The sequence below is a fragment of the Cricetulus griseus genome, chromosome 2 (genome assembly GCF_003668045.3).
Source record: "Cricetulus griseus strain 17A/GY chromosome 2, alternate assembly CriGri-PICRH-1.0, whole genome shotgun sequence".
NCBI lineage: Eukaryota > Metazoa > Chordata > Mammalia > Rodentia > Cricetidae > Cricetulus > Cricetulus griseus.
This window is the reverse complement of record NC_048595.1, coordinates 201,266,026-201,284,658: the sequence shown is the minus strand read 5'-3', so window position 1 is coordinate 201,284,658 and position 18,633 is coordinate 201,266,026. Positions and strand designations below refer to the sequence as shown.

Sequence of the window (18,633 nt, the reverse complement as noted above, 5' to 3'; positions counted from 1 at the left end):
ATATAAAATGCTTGACAATGTATAGGAAAACAATGCTGCTGCTTTGTTGTTCCTCGAATCTCTGTTTAAATTGACAAAGGAAAAGAATGTATTCCATTATAAAATTAATTACCCAACTTCTATATCTTAGAATACAGTAAAGAACAGCAATGAACTTAGTAATAAAATTGACAAAGATGCACATAAACAACCTAAAGTGTGCCCTGGAAGAGAATCTTCTCTCCAGCAGCCTCAGAGCTCACATTGCAGAAAATCAAACAAGCCTTATTATAAAGTTGGCTGAATTACCTTGAAAACTCAAGTCCCAGCCTTGGAGGGTGTCGACAGTTATGGTTAAAGTTAGGGCATTAATTGGCAAAGAATGGAGTCCTGTAACTTGGGTTGGAGATGGAGGACCCTATTGAGACTGAGAACTTTGAACCCTCAGATTCTCAAGGGTGTATCTCACCTGAGGAAGTAGTCTCTTCCCCCTCAGAAGATGTAACTCCTACCCACTCCCCAATACTGTCTATTTTTCCTTTGACTGAGGAAATTAATCCTTTGTTGTCTGCTCCACAGCAGACTTTCTCTGAAGAGGAAGCAAGGCAAGACAATAGTGATGTCCCTCAGGACCCAATAGTTATCTCTAGACTTATAACTAGACTTAAGGGTAAGCAGGCTCCTCAAGGGAATGTAGAAAGTGTAGGCCATGAGGAGGTTGCTTCAATACTAAAGAGCTTAATGAGTTTGCAAATTCATTCAAGCAAAAGTCTGGGGATTATGTAAAGGGATGGACTTTAAGGGTGAGGGATAATGGTGGAAGGAACATAAAACTAGATCAGGCTGAATTTATTGATACGGACCCACAGAGTGGAGATTCTAGGTTTAATGTGGAAGCTTACACAGTTAAAGAGCGGTGTCAAAGTTTGTTTGAACGGTTGGCTGTAGCGGTGTCAAGATGGCCTATGGAAAGGAGTTGGTGATGCCTGGTAGCCCTTGGCTTAGTGATGATGGAAATTTTAAGGCTCAGTAGGATTTCAATGCTAGAGTGGGTATGCTGTGTAAAACCTAATCCTCCACAGTGGAAAGGCCCAGAAAACTTGCCCTTTACTAATCCTATAAGTTACAAAATGGTTAGTGGGCACCAGCACACTTGAAGAGTTTTGTTGTCACCCTTTTTTCTTGTGCCAAACCTTAGAACCAGAGAAATAATTGTGCATAGAAGTAGCAGGGGCCAAGTGGTAAAACTGAATTGCCAAAGGCAAGGTGATTATAGTTATCATAATGGGTAGAACAGACAAAGCAAAGTCTATAATGCCCTAACCCATAATAGTAAGTACAGAGAAAGAGATTTTTATGGTGGCATGACTCCTAAGAATCTTTAGTACCAGCTAATGAGTCATAGTGTTTCCAGGCATGTAATATATATGAAGTCTACTGCCTTTTTGTTTGATCTGTATAAGCAGAAAAATTCTCAAAACAAATGAAAGAAAGGCTACATTGGATCATGGCAAAAGAGAATATTGGCTCATGAACCAATTTCCAGACTTGAGCCAGTTTGCAGATCCAGAACCTCTTGAAAGATGAGATAGCCAGGTTCCCCTGAGGAAAGACCTTGATAAAATTCCTGAGAGTTTTGTTTGTTTTTATGTGTGTGTGTATGTCTGTGGGGCTTTTTGTTTTGTTTTGTTTTGTTTTATTTTAGTTTTAGGTTTTTGAGACAGGGTTTCTCTGTGTAGCTTTGGAGCCTGTCCTGGAACTAGCTCTTGTAGACCAGGATGGCCTCGAACTCACAGAAATCCGCCTGCCTCTACTTCCTGAGTGCTGGGATTAAAGGCTTGTGTGTGTGGTTTTTGAGGCAAGGTTTCTCTGTGTAACAGCTTTGGCTGTCCTAGAACTCACTTTGTAGACAAGGCTGGTCTCTAACTTACAGAGATCTACCTGCCTCTGCCTCCTGAGTGCTGGGATCAAAGGGCCACCATCTCTGGCAATACCTGTAGTTTTACTATTAGCCTTTCTGCATGCATTCCTTCCTCCAGAGGAACCTTTTACAAACTATACACTGGAGGAAAGGAAGCAGAGTTTTCAAGGTCTATTGTTACTGATTGTGAATTGACCCTGATTCCAGGAGACCGCAAGAAACATGGCTCTCCAGGTAAGCAGGGGTTTATGGAGGTCAGGTGATAATGGAGTTCTGGCTGAAGTCTGACTCACATTGGTCCGCTATATTGATGGCATTATGATGAGTAGACCAAGTGAGCAGGACTTTAGACTTTTAAGTAACACATATGCACATCAGAGAATGGGAAATAAATCCAACCAAAATTTAATGGCCTCCTACCTCAGTGAAATCTTAGGAGCCCAGTGATGTGGGCACGCAGGGTAATACTGCACCTGGCCCTTCCACCACCAAGAAAAAAGTGCAGCATTTAGTCGGCTTGTTTGGATTCCGAGACAGCACATTCCTCATTTGGGTGTGTTACTCTGGCCTGTGTACCAAGTGATCCAGAAAGCCACTTTCTTTGTGTAGTGTATGGAACAAGAGAAGGCTCTTCAACAAGTCCAGGCTGCTGTTTGGGTTGCTCTATAATTTGGACCATATGATCTAGCAGACTCCATGGTACTTGAGGTGTCAGTGACAGACAGGGATGCTTTTGGAGCCTTTGGCAAGCCCCTAATGTGAATCACAGAAGAGACCTGTGGGATTTTGGAGCAAGGCTCTGCCATCATCTGCAGGCAACTATTCTCTCTTTGAGAGACAGCCCTTGGCTTGCTATTGGGCCTTAGGGAAAACTGAATGTTTGACAATGTGCTACCAAATTGCCACGCGACCTGAGCTGTTCATCATGAACTGGGTGCTATCTGACCCACCAAGCCATAAAGTAGGACATGCACAGCAGCAATTCATTTACAAATGGAAATGATATATATGCTATCAGGCTTGAGCAGGCCATGAAGGCACAAACTAGTGACATGAAGAAGTTGCCCAAATGCCTATGGTTTCTGCTCCCCTTACAATTCTGTCTGCTGATAATCATGCACCTGAAGCCTCATGGGGTGTGCCCTATGATCAGATGACTGAGGAAGAGAAGACAAGGGCTTGGTTACTGATGCTTCCGCATGTTATGTAGGCACCATCCAGAAGTGGACAGCTTCAGCATTGCAACCCCTTTCTGGGACAACACTGAAAGACACCAGCAAAGGGAAATCTTCACAGTGGGCAGAACTTGGGCAGTACACATGGTCATACATTTTGTTTGGAAGGAGAAATGGCTGGATGTGTGATTGTTCACTGACTCTTGGATTGTGACCAAAAGGATTGGCTGGATGATTAGGGACTTGGAAAGAGCATGACTGGAAAATTGGTGAGAAAGACATCTGGGGAAGAAGTATGTGGATAGCTCTCTCCAAATGGGCAAAGGATGTAAGGATACTTGTGCCCCATGTAAATGCCCATCAAAAGGTGACTTCATCAGAAGAGGAGATCAATAATCAAATAGATAGGACAACTCATTCTGTGGACATGCAACCTCTTTTCCCAGACATCCCCATCATTGCCCAATGGCCCCTGAACAAAATGGCAATGGTCGTAGATATGGAAGTTACACATATGCTCTACAACTTGGAGTGCCACTTACTACGGCTGATCTGGCTACAACTACTGCCAAATGACAGATCTGCCAACAGTAGAGACCAACACTGAACTCCAGACATGACACCATTCCCTGGGGTAACAAATCAGTGACACAGTGGCAGATCGACTATGGTGGCACACTTCCTCTGTGAAAAGGACAATGCCTTGCCCTTAATGGAATAGATGCCTGTTTTTTGTTTTGTTTTGTTTTGCTTTGCTTTGTTTTCTGAGACAGGGTTTCTCTTTGTAACAGCCCTAGCTGTCCTGAAACTATCACTGGAGACCAGGCTGGCCTGGAATTCACAGAGCTCTGCCTGCCTTTGCCTCCCAAGTGCTGGGATTAAAGGTGTGCACCACCACCACCCAACTGGAATAGATTCTTATTTGTGGTTATGATTTATCTTCCTGGACCTAATGGCTCTACTGAAAGCATCATCCATGGACTTATAGAATGTGTCTTCCACCATCAAACTAGTCTACACAGTATTGCTTCTGACCAAGGAACTCACTTCACAGCCAGAGAGGTGTGACAGTGGACTCCTGATCATGGAATCCAATGCTCTCACCATCTTTCCCACCATCTTGAAGCAACTGGTCTTCTAGAAACATGAAATGGTCTTTAAAGACACAGTTACAGTGCCAACTAGGTGGCAGCAGCATGGAGGGGGACTGGGGCAGCCTTCTCCAGAAGGCAGCATATGCTTTGAGTCAGCATCTGGTATATGCTATGGTTTCTGCCATAGCCAGGAGACACAGCTCCAGGAATCAATGGGTAGAAATGGGAATAGTCCCATTCACTGTCACCCCTAGTGACCCACTAGGAAAATGTTTGCTTCCTGTCCCTGCAACCTTAAGCTCTGCTGACTTAGAAGTTTTGTTTCCAGAGGGAGGAGTGCTCCTGCCAGGAGCCACAACAAACATTCCATTGAACTGGAAGCTCAGAGTTCCCTTTGTCCACTTTGGGCTTCTGATGCCCTTAAGCCACCAGGCTAAGAAAGAAATAACAGTTTCAGGAGGGTGATTCACCTAAATGACCAAGGGGAAACTGGATTTCTCCTCCACAGTGGAGGTAAGAGAGATTATGTCTGAGTGCAGGAGATCCTTTAGGGCATCTCTTGAGCTACCACGTCCTGTGATTAAAATCAATGGGAAACTACACTAACCCATTCCAGGCAGGATGACAAAGGGCACAGACCCTTCAGGAATCACTCTTCCAGGGAATGAATATGAGGTGCTTGCTGTGGGTAGAGGAATTACAGAATGGGTAATGGAAGAAGGTAGTTACAAATACCCACTAAAGCTACGTGACCAGTTGCAGAAACAAGGATTATAATTGACATGGGTGGTTCCTATTTTGTGAAGAACGTGTTTGTACAGATATTTCTGTTTTGTTTCCTTGAGAATTGTTCTTTTTTATTAAATTTACCATGTAATGTAACATAAATGAAGAGAATATGTTTAAGTTAGAGATAATTAAAAGAATGTCCCTCAAGAGACATTGCCACCTATTCTAAATTTATAATGCATGCATGGTTGTATGAGGAATAGTTATATTATGTTAGGTATAATTATGACCTAATTATTGTTTTCATTTGAAAATTAAGTATGATGTAAGGAGATATGATAATGTTTCAAGTTGACAAGGGGCGGACTTGTGATAGCTCTTCTTGGTTGTCAACTGGACTACATCTAGAAGTAACTAAAACCCAAATGGCATGTCGCTAAGGTTTTTTTTTTTTTCTTAATTAAATCCTATGAAGTGGGAAGACCCATTTCTTATCTGATTTCTGAGGTGGGAAGATACACCTTTGATCCTGATCTTTGCAAGTGGAGAGACCTACCTTTAATCTGAGCCACCCCTTCAGGTGGCAGCTTGTTTATAGAGGGCAAAGGAGAATGAAGCTTTTGCTCTTTGCCTGCTTGCTCTGGCTCTCACTAGCAAGTCCATTCCTTCCCCACCACTAGAACCTACATTTTCAGAATTCTGGTATATACTAAAGACCAGCTGAGACATCCAGCCTTGTGTACTGAACAACTACAGAATTCTTTGACCTTCCATTGGTAGACAGCCATGTTTTGACTAGCCTAACCACAGCCTGTAAGCCATTCAAATAAATCCCTCACCACATATGTGTGTGAGAGTGTGTGTGTGTGTGTGTGTGTGTGTGTGTGTGTGTATCACATTCACACATGCAGAGAGAGAGAGAGAGAGAGAGAGAGAGAGAGAGAGAGATTCATTCTTTAAGTTCTGTTCCTCTGACTAATACAGTGTCTATGTTTGTGAAAATTTATTCGGCTGCTCCTGGAGCCCAGAAGAGGGCATTGGATCTCTTGCAGCTGGAGTTGCAGCCTTCTGGTTTGCCTCTGATGTGGGTGTTAGGATCTCAATTCCAGTCTTAGGATTGAGCAGCAAGTGCTTTTAATCACTGATCCATCTTCCTAGCCCCTAAAAAAGATTGTTTTAATAAAAGGAGTAGAAATGAGTCCAAGGCTAGAATGAATGAAGGAGGAAAGCACTTGCTTCAGGGAACAAATTAAAGGAAGATTTAAAAAAAAAAAACTTAGTAACTGATATAAATAATATTTTAGCACAATAGCTTAATGAGTCAATTGACAAACCACAGTTACCTAACTGCTCTGTGCTATCTGGAACCAGAGTCAGTCTTAGGATGGGGCCACAGAGACAAAGTTATTCAAGGACAGGATAGACCCCTGTCTTATTTCAGATGTTGTGTTGTGCTTTGTTTTTAACTAATGGTGAGGGTGTTGTTTTTTTTTTTTTTTTCTGCACTCAAACATTCATGAGTAAAGTTGGTTGTGGCTCTCCTTAAATCCTGTGCCTTCCCCATTTCACTCTAGTCCTGGTCTGGCTAGGAGAACAGAGAAAAAGGAGGTAATCAGTGGTTTGAAGATTGGGGAATGGGGTCAAGACCTCCAGCAGAAAAGTTGGAGGTTCCGTTTTATCCTGCTGTGTGCACACTGTGCCCTGGTCGCCCTCGTGCCAGCGAAGGCTGCTCTTTCATTGAGCGCCTTCACTTGCTTGGCAGCCGTGCTCGCTTTCACATGCAGGTTCTGGAATGCTGGGAGCTGTATGGCAGCCAAACCCTTTCCTCTCCCTTCTCAGATGTGACGTTCTCTGTAATTCAGCCACAGACACCTCTTTCCTTAGCCTTCTCACTCAGGGAGCCTGATGAAGGAATCTAAGAGCTAAGCCTCATTTACCTTCTCTGAGTATGCAAGTGAATTTGCATAAATCTCGTGTCCAATTGCATTCCCCTCACATGGGCCACTTAGAATAAAAACAACATTCATGAATCAAAATGAAGCTTGTTCCATTCTTTCTCTGTCAAAGTATGGAGCAAGTGAAAGATACCAGTGTGAGAACGGCAATGATATCTGCCAGGGCTGTGTGCAGTTTTAAAAACAGCCCGGTTGGATGGCATTTACTGCCTTAAAATTGGCACTTAATATTTACAGCTTCAACCTTGAAGAACACAATCACTCATGACTGGAATAGCCACCCCCTTCCCTCCACCATTCTATAGAAATTTGAGCCAAGAGCCCCTAAAAGCTAAGGCTTTCCCCTTTTGTTCCTGTGGGTCACTCCTTGAAGCCTGGAAGGCTGATGGTCCAAATGGCTGCTTTCTCCGCTGGAGACAAAGTGTCTGAAGAACCAGTTCAAAGAAGAAAGGGAAGAACTTAATGCTCCAGACCAGCCCCCTTCACCTTTAGGATCTGGGAGACCAGGGCAGGAAAAGAATAGCCTGGGGGCAGCACAATCCTGGATTTCTTTCAGAGAAACTACACTGTGGACAGAGCATACTTTCGGTCCTAAAGTGAGCTGGAGCCCATGACAAAAACAAAAAACAAAAACAAAGAAAACACACAAAAAACAGATTATAAATAATGAGACACAGTCACCATAGTGCTTTTTTTTGAAAAAAATAGAACTCTGGTGGGTCACGCCTTTAGTCCCAGTGCTTGGGAGGCAGAGGCAGGTGGATCTCTGTGAGTTTGAGGCTAGCCTGCTCTACAGAATGAGTGTCAGAAGAGGCTCCAAAGCTACACAGATAAACCCTGTCTTGAAAAAAAAAAAAAGGAAAAATAGAACTGAAGGTAGTTATATGTCAACCAGCCTAGCAGGGGATGTGGGGTACAGTCGGGGGGAAAGGGTGACTTAGTCCTTCATCATAGCTTTAAAAATAAGTCATTTTAGTGTATAGCCTCCTTATTGAAGAATATTTGATTACTGAAGAACCTTTTACTTATGGGGATAATTGGTAACCCCCTCCCCCAAAAAAAGATGACCCCAACAATGAATCTCCATTTCCAAATAAGCAGGTACTATCTACTACTAGAATGAAGTGGTTTATAGTTAATACAATAATCATATCTTGGTTTATAATTCAGAGTTTTGTATATTTGGTTAGAATAATTTGATGCTGGATTCAACTCTTGGTTGAGCTAACACACCTTTTCATTTCTTCCTTTAAAACATCTTGCATGTCAGCCAGGCGTTGGTGGCGCACGCCTTTAATCCCAGCACTCAGGAGGCAGAGGCAGGCGGATCTCTGTGAGTTCGAGGCCAGCCTGGTCTCCAGAGAGAGTGCCAGGATAGGCTCCAAAGCTACACAGAGAAACCCTGTCTCAAAAAAACAAACAAACAAAAATCATATGTGTCTACAGCATGCAGAGACTCACGAACAGGGAGATATCTGTATCATTTGAATAGATGGTCCCTAAAATCTTCGAAGTAGCCTAAAAATCTATAGGAGACTAGTTAAATAGATCACAACATACTCTATAAGACTGACACCATTGAAAGAAATAATAAGGATTTATATTTAATTATATGGCAGATTCTAAGGTGCATTATTACATAGCACATTTTAGAGCACTGTAAATTATATTAAGGGATCAAGAGCTAGACAGACAGACAGACAGACAGGTTGAGGACCACAGAGAAATAATAAAGACTGCAATGGTCCAGCTTCTTCCACACCTTCCAAGCTTAGACAAAGGCTTAGGGGCTTTTTCTCCTAACAGGAGGGCCCTCTCTCCCGCTGATCAGTCCTGACTGGTCAGATATGCTCAAGTGTGGTCAAACACATTTTCCTGAAGCTGTGGGCCTATTATCTCCCTCCTCTTTTTTTTTTTTCTTCTTCTTCTTCTTCTTCTTCTTCTTCTTCTTCTTCTTCTTCTTCTTCTTCTTCTTCTTCTTCTTCTTCTTCTCCTCCTCCTCCTCCTCCTCCTCCTCCTCCTCCTCTTCTTCCTCCTCCTCCTCCTCCTTCTTGTATTTTCTTCCTTTTTCTTTTCTTTTCTTCTCTTTTTCTTACATTTTTTTATTTAGAAACAATCTTATTTTACATATCAATCCCCCATTCTGCCTCCCTCCCATGCCCCCCACTGACCCCACCAACTCTCCAAGGATAGTGAGACCTTCCATAGGGGATTATCAAAGTCTGTCACATCATTTAGGGGAGAGTCTAGGCCCTCCTCCATGTATCTGGGCTGAAATAGTATCCCTCCATAGGGAATGGGCTCCCAAAGTCCATTTGATACTAGGGATAAATACTGGTTCCAGTGTCAGAGGTCCCATAGCCAGCCCAGGCCTCCTAACTGGCACCCATATTCAGAGGGTTTGGTTCAGTCTAATGCAGTTTTATGACTGGGGTCCATGTGCTCTCACTATGTCAGGTCAGCTGGTTCTGTGGGTTTCTCCAACAAGGTCTTGACTGCTTTGTTCATTCCTTCTCCTTCTCTACAACTGGATTCCAGGAGTATGGCTCAGTGCTTAGCTGTGGATGTCTACTTCTGCGACCATCAGCTGCTGGATGAAGGCTCTCTGAGGTAGTCATCAATCTCATTATAGGAGAAGGGCATCAAAGGCAACCTCTCCATTACTGCCTAGATTCTTAGTTGCCTCTCCCTCTTTTTTACATTTTTATGTATATGGGAGTGTTTTGCCTGTGTGTGTATCTGTGCATCCTTTGAGTGAAATACTCAAGAAGGCTGGAAGAGGATGTTGATCCCCTGGCAATGGAATTACAAGTGGTTCTGAGTCATCATGTGGGTGCTGAGAATTGAAGATGGGTCCTCTGAAAAAGCAGCCAGTACTCTTAACCCCTGAGTCATCTCTTCAGCCTCCAGCTCCATTCTTCATTTAAGTGGACAAACCCAAAATTAATGGGAAGAGACCCATCCCAGGCCATCAGACATACACACAAAAACAAACAAACAAACAAACAACAAAATAACTCTAGCTCTACAGCAGAGAAAACAAATTCAATCAGACAGAACCCCTAGATGGGTAACAGAGTGATTTAATTAGGTAAAGGAGCTGGGGGAGATAGCTCAGTTACTAAAGTGTTTATCACAGGAACATGACAACCTGAATTTGGATCCCCAGCACCTGTATAAGAAGCTGGGCAAGCAGGACTTGCCTATAGCCCCAGAACTGGGGGGGGGGGGGTGAGAAAGGAAAGCTCCCTCGGACTTGCTGATAAGCTAGTCTAGACAATCAGTGAGTTCTAGAATCAATGAGAGACTATGTCTCAAAAACAAAAGGAAAAATAGCTGGCCTTTATGCTCATGTGCATACATCACACACAAACACACACACACACACACACACACACACACACACACACACACACACACACACACACATTATTATAATTTAGGTTCTTTTTTAGGGCTATTTTAAGTTTTTTTTAAGATTTTGTTTATTTATTATGTATCCAGTCTTCTGTGTGCATGCCAGCAGAGTTCACTAGATCCGGTTCAAGGTGGTTGTGAGCCACCATGTGGTTGCTGGCATCCTGAGGCTCTAGCCTCCAGGGTGCTAGGATTACAGGGTTGTACCACCACACCCACCTCATCTAAGCCTTCCTTTTGTTCAGTTCTTTGTAGTGTCTACCAGAAATGAGATTATTGGATCGTATTATCCACTCAGAATCTTGAAAAACAGCCAGAGCTGTTTTCAATGGTAGATGGAGCCATTTTACATTTCTGTTGGCAAAATTCAACAGTGTCCATTTCTTCACTTCCTCACCAGCACTTATTTCCTTTTTTTTTCTTTCTTTCTTTTTTTTTTTTTTTTTTTTGGTTTTTTGAGACAGGGTTTCTCTGTGGCTTTGGAGGCTGTCCTGGATCTAGCTCTTGTAGACCAGGCTGGTCTCGAACTCACAGAGATCCACCTACCTCTGCCTCCTGAGTGCTGGGATTAAAGGCGTGCACCACCAATGCCCAGCACTTATTTCCTATTTTGTCTTTAACTAGATATCCTATTATGTGAAGCAGTAATCTCATTTTAGATTTGATTTGTTAACTTCTTATTCTTTGGAGAAGATACCCACAAATGTTCTTATTTTTAAACTGACCTGTTAGCTTTTTTGTTTGTTTGTTTGTTTGTTTTGTTTTGTTTTTGAGCAATGGTCTCACTCTCTAGCCAAGGCTGGACTAGAACACACAATCTCTATGCCTCTCCCTCCCTCCCAAGTACTGGGATTTTGATGGCCTAGCTAATCTGACTGTTGGTCGTTTCAGTTTTGAGTTGTAAGTAATCTTCACATATTATGAATACTCAAGTCATACATTATTTACAAATACTGTCTCCATCCTGTAGGCTGCTTTAACATTCTCTTGTTTGATGCATACAAGTTTAATTCAGTGCTAGATATTGAACCCAGAACATTATACATGCTAGCTATGTATTGAGCCTTTCTCTGTCTTACCAGTCAGCTCCAAAATAATGACACAAAGGCTTTTTATTAATTATGAAACCTCAGCTGATAGCTTAGGTTGTTTCTGACTAGTTCTTATAACTTAAATTAACCCATTTCTATTAATCTACATCCTGCCATATGGCTCATGGCTGTTACCTCTCCTCCTGTACTTCCTGCTCCCTCTACATCTCATGGTGACTCTGCCTTCTTCCCAGCATTCTCTATGCGATGAAAATACTGCCTAGCTATTGGCCATTCAACTTTTTATTAAATCAAATTATTATTATTATTATTATTATTATTATTATTATTATTATTATTATTCCACAATGCTAGGTAAGCATTTTATTAAATCAAATAATAATTATTATTATTCCACAATGCTAAGTAAGCATTCTACCACTGTGTTATACTCCTAATGTTCAAGCTTGCACACACACACACACACACACACACACACACACACACACACACACACACACACAAAGCTTTGGTTCTTTCTATTGAGAATTTCATACATGCATATAATGTGTTTTAATCACCTCCCTTTCCCGCCCCTCCAATTCTTCCCCTGCACAACCACATTTCCCTCCCAACTTCATATGTTCTTTTTTTTTTTAACTCACTGGGTCCATTTAGTGCTTCCAGTATATGCACAAATGTACGACCATCTACTGGAGCATGGGCAGCTCCTCAGGGGCTGCATCCCTGAAGAAAACCAATTCTCTTTCTAGTAGCCATCAATTGCCAATGGCTCCTCAGCTAAGAGTTGGATTTTGTGACCCCCTCTCACACTTCAGCTGGGATATTTAGCCCTCATGGAAATTCAAATTGAAGGTACTTTGAGATTTCACCTTACCCCTGTCAGAATGGTTAAGATTAAGAAAAGCAACAACAATGAGTGACAACAAATGCTGACATAAATGTGGGAAAAGATGAACCTTTATTCATGTTGGCAGGAGTGTAAACTGGTGTGGCTACTACAGAAATCAATGTGGAGGCTCCTCAAAAAGTTAGCAATAGATCTACCATGCAATCCAGCTATACCACTCCTCGGTACACACCCAAAGGAATCTCCAGCCTACTACAGAGATACTTGCTCATCCTTATTCATTGATGCTCTATTCACAATGACCATGGAATAGAAGCAGGCTAGATGTCCAACCACTGATGAATGGATAATGAAACTGTGGTAGCTAAATATAACAGAATTTTATTCACTTGTAAAAGAAAATAAAATTATTGTTGCTATGATATGCCCCATAACCGAAAGCAACCTGGGGAAGAAAGGGTTAATTCATGTTGCCGGTGACAGTCCATCATGAAGAGATGGCAAGAACTCAAGGCAGGAGCCTAGAGGCAGGAACTAAAGCACAGATCATGGAGGAATGCTACTTATTAGCTTGTTCTCCACAGCTCACCCAGCTTGTTTTCTATACCACCCAGGCCCACCTGCCCTGGGCTGGCAATATCTACCATAGGCTGGGCCCTCTCACATCAATCATTAATCAAGAAAATGCACCACAGACTTGCCTGTAGGCCATCTGATACAGTCATCTTCTCAGGTAAGGATCCCTCTTCCCAAATGACTCTAGTTTGTATAAAACAGACAAAAACAAAAAAGCAAAAATATAGCCAGAACACCTCCTTTCATCTATCACTAGTCTTATGTTTGTTTGTTTGTTTGGTTTTGTTGTTGTTTTGTTTTTGTTTTCTTATAATAAAAATCAGCTTTAATAAGGATTTTGTTGTTTCCACACAAAAGTTCTGTGTTTGAAGCATCACTGTAAGACATGCCAATGTGGCACACGTGTTCAGCAACCCAGGATAATCCTGACCAGCAAAGAATCTCCCTGCTAGACTTTCTAGTAAGCTAAGTGAGTCTCTTTAAAAAGGGAATATTTTAATTTTCATAAAAACAGGAGACAAGTGCTAGAAACATGCATTTCATAAAACAATGACACTTGTTATAAATACTTCCTATAGATCCCACTCATTTAAAAACTTAAAATCAGTAAAGCAGTTTTATCTTCAGTGATATTATTTAAAAAGCCTAGAGATTTAAAAACAACAGTGAAGAACTTTACTATCTTTATACATTACACAGTAGATAAAGCTATTAAACTCCTCAGTATCAAGAGCGAATCACTACCACCAACCAGCCTAGCTCCATGGAAGGCAGACACTGGAAGGCAGAAAACACTCAGTAGCTGCCATGTAGATTACTTTGGAAATCTACATGGCAATAAAGTCATGTGATAATTAACTCCTGAAGTGACAATGCTAGCCTAACACACAGAAACACAAATACAAATGTCAATACTTGAGGCATGGCTGTGGAGTAACAAGATGGATTAACAGATGAGCAGAGAGACACGGGTCCCAGCACATAAGAAATGTCTTTATGGAAGAGGCTGGGATTTGCTGTGAAGCGTAATTATATAGGAATTCCAAGGAAGGTACAATAATTTAAAATATTGAATTCTTCAATTTCCTAAGTTAGGCCAAAGATTCAGTTACTTTTTGGTGAATTCAGAACGGTTAGGGGAAGAACGTTTTTCCTTCTATCTTTTCTTTTTTCCTTTTTGTGATATTTTCCTTTTTTTTTTGATTTGTTTTTCTTTTCTTTTTTCTGATACTTCTGTTTCTTTTGTTTTGAAGAGTCCTCTTTGGTGGAACTGGAATAAGACCTTTTCCTCTCTTCAATTTAAATTTCTTCTTGCTTTTTTTCCCTTTCCTTCTCCTGTTCTTCATTTATTCTTTTCTCCTGCAGAGCCTGCAATTTATTCAGTTCTTCATTTTCTTCATCGCTGTCCTCACTACTTGTGCTGCTGACATCAACAGGATGTCCTTTTTGGGGTCTACATGACCAGGGTAGCCACATTTTTTGCAGCCTGCTCGGACGTTGTCCTGGGACTGCCATGATAGAGGTGACCATAGTCCTGGGCTTTCGAGATCGCATTAGGTTCAGGTCCGCTGAGAGGACAAAGCACTATCAGAGAGAGCTCTCCGCACACGCACACGGAAGGAGAAGCTGCTTTGGGTTTTTGTTTGTTTGTTTGATTTTGGGGTATTTAGGGGTTGTTTTGTTTTGTTTGTTTGTTTTTTGTGTTTTGTTTTGTTTTGTTTGGAGACAGAATTTCTCTGTGTAGCCCTGGCTGTCCTGGGACTCACTCCCTAGACCAGGCTGGCCTCCAACAAAAATTCTCCTGCCTCTGCCTCCCGAGTGCTGGGATCAAAGGCGTGTGCCATCACCGCCACCTGGCTTATCACTAGCTTCCTGTTCCTTCCTATCGCCTTAATGCAACAATTTTCTATGTAGCTTGCTTATCATGGGCAAAACAATATCTATTTACTACTATCATGTTGTTTCTTTGCTCAAGAATGGGTGAAGGCTGCTAATAGGTTTTCTGCACACACACACACCCATAATAAGTTTCTCTGCCAATGCAGTAATTGAAAAAGTACAACAGATTTATTTGAGCAAAGCAACTCCTGGTTAAGTTCTCCAGTGCCAGAGGTCAAGGCCAGAGATGCTGCACCCAGAACTAAAGCAGGACACATTATAGGTTGTAGGCCAGGGGCAATGACATGTTTGCCAGCAGCCGGGGTCAAAAGCTGAGCACTTGGGCTGTGATTTGGGCTGCTATCAGCAACAGGGCAGGAAGTTGCAATAGTAACCAAGAATGCTGAACAGAGCTGTCTGTCGCCTTTTTTTTTTTTTTTTTCCTTTTGTTCGAAGACTCTCTGAGCCAGTGGGTTTGGAGAAAGTCAAAGACAAGAATGGGGCTTTCCATGCAGGGGTGAGCTGGAGGTTCCAATCAAAATGCTACTACTATCTTAACTATTAACTATAGACTTCACCTGACATATAGTTATGTTATCAGACTATGACAATCTGTGCCTTTAAGTCTAAACTAATCAGATTTACCCACTGCCTCAATAATAGGTAGGTTGGAAGAAATGCTGATCAAATAGTTATATCTAAGGTAGAAGGAGACAGATCCTTTTTGTTTGTTTGTTTTTTAAGACAGGGTTTCTCTGTGTAGCCCTGGCTGTCTTGGAACTCACTCTGTAGACCAGGCGGGTCTCAAACTCAGAGCTCTGCCTGTCTTTGCCCCCTGAGTACCAGGATTAAAGGCATGAACTACAACCACCTGACTTTAGATCCTTTAAAAAAAAAAAAACAGGAGTGAAAATAGTGCTTTAGCCAGGTGGTGGTGGGGCACGCCTTTAATCCCAGCACTGGGGAGGCAGAGGCAGGCAGATCTCTGTGAGTTCGAGGCCAGCCTGGTCTCCAGAGCAAGTGCCAGGATAGGCTCCAAAGCTACACAGAGAAACCCTGTCTTGAAAAACCAAAAAGAAAAAAAAAAAGAAAGAAAGAAAATAGTGCTTTGTATCCAAAGACCAACTTTAATTTATTCTTTCCACAAATGTTAACTGGACACCTACTACATACTAGGATTATGAGAAACAATGATCCAAATACTGTACTTTTGTCATCATTTAGGAAGGCATTTTTTAAAAATCTAATAAAAATGTGAATTCAATACTGTCGGGATAACAAAATGGAGTAAGTCTCATCAGAGGGAGATTTCCTTTTTACTTAATAGATCTGTTAAATTGCCACTATAATTACCTAGAACCATCTCTCTCCCCATCACCAGTTTATCTTTGAATTCATTCATTTACAAATATGTATTAACTATCTACTTAATTCCAACAAAAGAATAAAGGAAATTCTAACCTAATTGGAATTGAGTTGTGACATATGAGTAGACTAAGAAGCAATATAGCTGTGAAGTTTTAAGTAACATTTTCCAACTTGCTGATATGTTTAAAAATATGTAAAACTGGGGTTTAACAAGATGGCTCAGTGGGTAAAATCATTTGCTGCAGAAGTCTGCTGACTTGAGGTAATCCTGGAAGCCAGGTAAAAACAGGAGAGAAGTTACTACACACAATTACCCTTTGGCTTCCATAAGTGTGCTTTGGTGCATATCATCCTCTCTCTCTCTCTCTCTCTCTCTCTCTCTCTCTCTCTCTCTCTCTCTCACACACACACACACACACACACACACACACAATTTTTAATTATATAAAATTAATACATTGGGGAAAATCCAATGTGAATCCACATTAAGAACAGTGGATTTGGACAGGTGTGGTAGCACACGCCTTTATTCCCAGTACTCCGGAGGCAGAGGCAAGTGGATCTTTGTAAATTTGAGGCCAGCCTGGTCTACAGAGTGAGTTCTAGGACAGCCAGGGATACACAGAGAAACCCTGTCTCAAAAAACAAAAAAAAAAAAAAACAGTGAACTGATGGCAAGGACTAAGTGGCAAGTACAGACCAGTCATCAGGCCTCCATGCAGGGAGTCCCTTGCAAGTTACAGTCATTTGTCTCCATAACAGTTAAAGTGGTTTTTGCACACCTTTTCCATGCACACACACTCAGAGAATCAAGGCTAATTTACACTGTTTTCCTTTACGTACATTATGGTATTTTGGCTAATGAGAGAGAAACATCAGAGTATCCAGAAAAGAATCTATGACTACCTCAAAGAATGGACAGCATTCAGAGAGAAGGGAGAACAGAAGACAGATTCCTGTGTAGGGCAGGGATGTGTTTGATGCATTAGAATCACAGAAAGCCTGAGTGAACAGAGATTTACAATGGAGTATAAGTGAACGAACTGCAAAATCTTATTAGTGGACACTCATTTTCGCTGTTCTATACCGGTTATTTTTTTTTTTAAGATTTATTTATTTATTTATTTAGAATACAACATCCTGCCTCCATGTATGCCTGCATGCCAGAACAGGGCACCAAATCTCATTATGGATGGTTTTGAGCCACCATGTGGTTGCTGGGAATTGAACTCAGGACTTCTTGAAGAGCAACCAGTGCTCTTAACCTCTGAGCCATCTCTCCAGTCCAGTTAACTTTCTAGTTTTCTCTTGCAAACCATCATCTCCCTTTTCCTCTAACCAAATAAACTTCTGGTAGAGCTGACTCTACCACAGAACAGAAATGAAGGTACCACTCTGATCTGGTGAGTTATTACACATCCCCTGGATGCTGAGAAGGCCCAGAAATGGACCATAAGATACAATGAACATTTTCCAGAGAGGCCTTTTCTTCGGAATTATTCATGGGAAGGATACTGGAAGCTGAAGATGATTCTGACACCTCTGAAGGCAGAACTGAGAGTTGAAGACAGGAGTGAGTCCCAGTCACACTGTCCAACCTCTGGGTGGAGGCGTGGATGAGACTACACCCCTCAGTTATGCCTACTGATGAATTCCCACAGGCATTTAGTTCCCTGAGTTAGATGTTTCTGTCACATACAACAAAATTGTCTTGAATAAACAGACAAACATGAAATAAATCCTGAACAATACAAATGAAAGTTATTTTGGTGAATACCACTGTTTTATTACCAAGGAATAAATTAACAGCAAGATTGGATTGGTATCAGGAATCAATATGAGATTAAATCTCAGTCTTGAAGGGCCTCTAGACTAAGAGTACTCACCCTCCATGATGTCTTTTTTTTAACACATTTTTTGGATTAAGTGTGGTGGCACAAGTTTTAATCCCAGTAGTCAGAAGGCAGGGATGGGTGGATCTCCATGAGTTTCAGGCAAGCCAATGCTACATAGTGAAAACCTATTTCAAAAAAAATTTTTTTAATTGTTTTGGAAGCTGGAGGCTGGAGAGATTAAGAGCACTTGCTGCCCAGGTTCAATTCCCAGCACCCACATAGTCAATTACAACTGTCTGTAAGAAAGGAACCAATGTTCTCCTCTGCTCTCCCTGGGCGCCAGGCTCACATGTAGTGTAGGTTTAAAAATAAATCAAATTTTTAAAAACTATTTTGTATGTGTACTGGTAGAGATCAGAGGACAACCTTGGGGGTCGGTCCTCCCCTTCTGCCTTATCTGATTCAGGGTTTCCTTGTTTGCCACTGCATACTTGGCCAGGAGCTATAAAAAGTTCTGGAGTTATAGCTGTGTGCCACTAGTATACTACCATGTCTGGTTTACCTCAATCCTGGGATTTGAACTCAAGTTCCCACACTTTCATGGCAATCACTTTTTCCACAGCGTCATCTCCCCAGTTTGCTCCACAGTGTCTTGTTGTAGAACTCAGTTCCTCTCACATATGTGATCTATTTTTTAACTGATCCAAACTTGACACAGAAATTATCAGGCTTTGAGCAAATGGTATTCTTAGAGTATCTTAGGGTCATCTTTACAGTATGTTCAAAATATATATAGCTGTTCCA

At 41.6% G+C, this 18,633-nt stretch overlaps 1 pseudogene; it reads right to left on the bottom strand.

Annotated features, from left to right (window-relative positions):
• Nucleotides 1–11,933: 11,933 nt before the first annotated feature.
• Nucleotides 11,934–17,887, bottom strand: LOC103162557 (annotated as a pseudogene).
• Nucleotides 17,888–18,633: the final 746 nt, after the last annotated feature.